This window comes from Nannospalax galili, unplaced genomic scaffold (assembly GCF_000622305.1).
Source record: "Nannospalax galili isolate Female #2095 unplaced genomic scaffold, S.galili_v1.0 scaffold914, whole genome shotgun sequence".
Taxonomy (NCBI): Eukaryota; Metazoa; Chordata; class Mammalia; order Rodentia; family Spalacidae; genus Nannospalax; species Nannospalax galili.
The window spans coordinates 574,550-580,123 of record NW_008335360.1 but is presented as its reverse complement, the minus strand read 5'-3'; positions in this window follow the sequence as shown (position 1 = coordinate 580,123).

Genomic DNA, 5,574 nt, shown 5'->3' with positions numbered 1-5,574 from the left:
TATTTATTCATTTATATTTTTTGTGAATGAGTGTGTTTTCTGCATATATGTAGATGCACCTCTGCATGCATGGCACACAGAGGCCAGAAGATAGTTCCAGATCTCCTGGAACTGGAGTTAAAGACAGTTGTTAGTCACCATGTGGGTGCTAGGAACCAAACCCAGGTCCTCTGAAAGGGCAGTCAGTGCTCTTAACTACTCTGTCATCTCTTTAGTCCTACGTTTTCTCCTTTAAATAATATTTTATTATTTGAAAATTTCACAATATATTTTCATTATTTTCAAACCCACTTCCTAAATACCCTTTCCCCATTGCCTTTCAGACACCCCATCTTCCAACCCCACCCTCACTTTATGGCCTCTCATTAATTTTTAAAATATTTTATTTATTACTTTATTATATGTGTATGCATGTATTGCCTGCATGTAAGTAAGTGCACCTGTGTCATGCAATTCCCACGGAAGACAGAAGAGGCTGTTGGAGTCCCTGGAACTGGAGTTATGGACAGTTGTTAGCTCCCATGTGGGTGCGGGGATTGGAACCCTTGTCTTCTGCAAGAACAGTCATTGTTCTTAACTGCTGAGCCATCTCTCCAGGTCACAATTTAATTTTTTTTATGTTTTTAATTTTAAGAAAAATATTATATACATTTTCAAGGTCTTGAAAGAAGATCTGAAGAAATGGAAAGACATAACATATTTTCATAAGGGAAAATTCAGCCTCACAGAAGGTTTATCTAAAGACATTATTTACTTATCATAATCTTCACAAAAACATTATGTTTTATCTATTTTTTAAACTAGTAAACTGAATCCAACATTCCCATGGGGAAATTATTTAATTTAATTAATTTATTGATTGATTGATTTGTTTATTTGATTGATTTTTTGTATTTTATACAAAACATCTTAATATTCTTTAAAGTCCATTAAGTCTCATTTGTTTTTCTCAAATGCTCTTGGATCTGGATACCTATCATGGAGCCTGGTCAACCTAACCAGCGTCATACATATAAAAAAGACTGACTCTCCTTCTCCAAAACTAATTGCTACAAAAGTTCCTTGGTTAGAGCTGGGGCGTCTTGCCTATCTTTTCCTCCACGCTGTGAATTTGTCTGACTTGAGCTTGTGCAGGTCTTGTGTGTGCTGTCATTAACACGAAGTTCCTTTTTGTACCTGTGTCCTGAAGACACTGTTTTCTTGTATTCATTCACCCCCTCTATGTCCCATAATCTTTCAACCCCCTTTTCTACAATGATATCTACTTTCACAGCATACTCCTCCTCCAAATTTACAGAACTAAAGATTGCTGCATGAGCCCACTTGAAGAAAACATGAAGATGACAGCTATGCCCCACTTTCACCTATCAAATGAAAGCAAAACTCAGGAATGTTAGGCAGGGCCATGCCTTTTTGTAAAGCACCTGAACTATGACAGTTCTCTTAGTAGTAATTTGATTTCTGGAACTAAAGTAACTTTTTTTCCAACGTAATGGCTTCCAGGACTGAGGTTTATGGCTCACCTAATATTTTTTAGCTGACTACTCACTGGGTTCTGTACTACTGCTAAGTACGGTCCCAGGAATGTGTGTAATTTTCCTTTCCAACTCTGTGCTTTATAACTACAACAGTTTCTAAGCAAAGAGTAGGTGCTGATTTGCATAGACAACCCCTCTAGAGGTTTTGTTTTTTTTTTCTGTAAAAGTGCCCTGCTTTGTATTTGAACACTCATTTCCTTCCCTGGCTTTTCTTCCCACTTATGTTTATTATTATATCTATTACTGTCATTAACATATTGTTGAATGCGGGAGGCCACCCCGCAATGTGACTCGGTTCCGTCCCGCAGAACTTCCATGAAGTACCTGGATTGGGGGGTGGGGCCATGGATGAGGCAAACGACAAGAGAAATGGAGACAAGACAGGAGTCTGACCAAGTCTCGTTTATTGAAGCTCAAGCATTAGTTTTTATAGAGAATGAGAACAAAGGAACACAGACTGCAAACCATTACATCAGTCAGGGCATGAGGGCTCTGATGCACATTAAGGGAGGAATCTCTGATTATAGAAGAATAGAGCCATATGCTGGAAAGGAGAGCAAGGCCGTGGGCCAAGGCTATCTAGCAAGGCTATCTGGCCCCGGCTTCAAGCCAAGGTTTTAGGCCAAGGTTGTAAGCCCTGGCTGCGAGCCAAGGCCGTGGGCCCCAGCCGCCTGCCAGAGTTTCCAGGCCAAGGCTGCGGGCAGAATGGAAAGCTGCCAGCTCAGGCCTGTCAGCAGTTTTGAGAGGAAAACTGAGACTCAGTTGAACCTCAGGCTCCCAGGCTCCCAACAGGTCCCCCTTTTTTTATTTTATAGAGCTTAAGGATCACAGATTGCTATACCCTTAGGGAACTGCACCTGTCTTAGGTTGGAGTATCCTTCCCCAAGTGCTTACCCGTCATTGGATAAGGCAGCAGCAATAGGCTACCCTCCTGTCTTAGGTCGCTACAAGGGGAAATTCTCACGCACCCATCTCTGGCTGTCCAGTTCATCTCTCAAGGGAGATGGCTAGTAGCGCCATCATAGCAACGTGTCCCAATCTGCTCTTGCTCCATAAGATCAAGGCGATGGTAATGGACCTGTATTGGTTTAGCCACATGGATTTCCTCTATCTGCTGTTTAATGAAGGCTAACAGCCTTTTCACTAAAAACGGCCCAAGCAACGGACCAAGTGTAAGAAGAAGTAGAATGATAATAAGGGATGTCATAGAAGGAATCCAAGAAAGAAAAGGGGAATCCAGCCATCTAGAAGGGTTTTGATAGAAATTATGCAGCTTGTAGCTGATGGTCTTCAGGGTCTGTATATTCTGTTCCATCAATCCCGATTCATTGACGTAGAAACAGCATTCTTCCTGTAAGAAAAGACAAGTACCCCCCTTCTCTGCAGTAATGAGATCAAGGGTTCTACGATTTTGAAGGTCAACTTGAGCCAAGGAAGTTAATTGGCGTTGCAAGGACGCAAAGCTACTGGCTGTAGAATCTATAACTTGTTGTAATTGAGAATTAAATTCTTTTGCAGTATAAAGAGTATGCCCCAAAGCTCCTGCAGAAAGACTAGCAGAAACAGTAAGTCCTATCCCGATTGCAAAAGGAATAAACACCCCTCTCTTAATGCAGTGGCGAAGTAGCCAAGCAAATTCTTCTGGTGTATACATGCTTAGCTGGGGTACAATGGTAATTAATACACAAGGTCCTAGAGAGGAAACAGTGATCTGTTGATACAGAGATTCATTGCACCAAAAAGACATAAGAGGAGGAGCATATAGAGGTGAACCAACATAATGATTGTTAAGACATGTAAAAGAGGGAGAAACATAAACAGTAGTAATATAACAGAGAGAAATATTTTGAGCAGGATTACGAAGCAGTGGAATTGATGACATAGGAGGAGAAGGTACAATGCCAGCAACAGCAGTACTAAGTGCAGAAGAATCACTAACAGGAACAGCGGCCAGCAAAGGCCAAACCAAGGAAGCACACAACATACATGATGAAGCATTAATATGAGAAAGATTCATCAACCGCAAAGCAAAGTTTAGATAATTAGGCCAAAGAGCAAGATTAAGGGTAGAATTTGAATTTGACTGTATGGCAGACTGAAGCTTAGTTTCACTAATGATAATGACTTGTTTTACCTGTTTATCAATAGCAGCAGGGACCAATCAGCGGGAAATATTTAAAGACCCTGCTGGGAGTAAGGCAAACCCCGATGGGAGCCTATAGCTCAGGCCTCTATTTCTGTAATCTCTATTAAAAATCTTTCCTCGGACTCCGTCCTGCCACCTGACATTCCAAGGATGAATTGACCGTTATCATAACTCGATATGCCATTTTTGATAAAAAGCATCATGAAGGCAGCAATTCCAGTACCTACATCCACCATATGTGTCACTATCTGCAAGACAGCTGCCTTTATTATCATAGGTGAAACATAGGAAAGGTCTTGACTTAGAGGATAAAATAGATGAAGTGATCGGAATGACGATGGTTGCTTGACAACCCTTCACTGGACAACGGGCAGTGCCGATGATCTGCATGTCATCATTAGAATATGTTTTTCCTTCTCTAACTTGGTCTGCGACCAAACAAAGCCGATCAGGAGAAACAGGATGCAGCACAGGAGAAACAGGATGCAGCAGACAGAAGCCATTGCAGTCTGAAAGAAAACAAAAAGAAGAAAAAAACACTTCTCAGGGAGCCTCATCTTCCCTGGAACATTGCTTAGTATCTATTTGCCTTACTAAGCGTTCAGGCAACCAGCGAGCTGCGTCATGTTGCTGTGAATAAACGCAGACAGATCCTCTGCCCCATATTAACACTGGACCTGGGCCTTGCCATGAATTATCCAAAGGATCTTTCCATTTGACCATGGCATAATGCTGTTTTGTTTCCGAATGCCAAAAGTGATCTGCAGCTGATTTACCATGAGAATCTAATTTCAAAAAATTCAAAATAAAAGGTACATGATTCAATAAATTTCTGGGGGATCCCCTACTGGGATACCACTCCCCCTTTTTTATTTTATGCAATGTAGTTTTAATAAGCAAATGAGCCCTTTCAACTATGCCTTGTCCCTGTGGATTATAAGGGATACCAGTAGTATGCTGTATTTGCAAAGTATCACAGAATTTTTGAAAAGCACGAGAAACATATCCAGGACCATTGTCCGTTTTAACACTTTTACGGATACCCAATATAGAAAAGCAATGAAGTAAATGGGCAATAACATGTTTAGTAGCTTCCCCTGTTTGCAAGGAAGCACATAGAAAACCACTAAAAGTATCAATGCAAACATGAACATGCTTAAGTTTGCCAAATTCATTATAATGAGAAACATCCATTTGCCAAAGAATATTAGGAACAAGTCCCCTAAGATTGACTCCTAAGTGGGGAACAGGAAGAAGAGATGCACAAGTCTGACATCCTTTAACAATTTGCCTAGCCTGTTCTCTGGTAAGATTATACATCAATCGCAAAGAAGCTGCATTGAGATGATGCAATTCATGAGCTTGTTGAGCCTGTGCAATATTAGAAATAGTAGCAAGAGCAACAAGCCTGGTGGCTACATCAGCAGTCTGATTGCCTGCCATTAACGGCCCTGGAAGATTAGAATGTGCTCGAATATGTCCCAAAAAGAATGGGGCTGTTCTCTGGCGAATAAGGTACTGGCACTGATGAAACAGCTCCATGGCCTCAGAAATATGCCCAATCATAGGAACAGTTTCCAGAAGAGGTACAGAATGAGTTATGTATGCACTGTCAGAATATACATTAAGAGGCGTATCTGGGAATGCAGAAAAAAATGATATAATGGCAGACAATTCCACAAGTTGTGCAGAGGTTTTATTAGTTTGAAATCGCACAACCTGATCATTCCAAGCATAGGCTGCCATCCCATTAGAGGAACCATCCGTAAAAACTAACAAAGCAGTAGATAAAGGTTGATGGCTGGTAATGTGCAGAAAAATGAAAGTATGCAAATTAAAAAATTGAATGAGTTTGTCAGGCAGATAATGATTATCTATAACCCCTGAAAA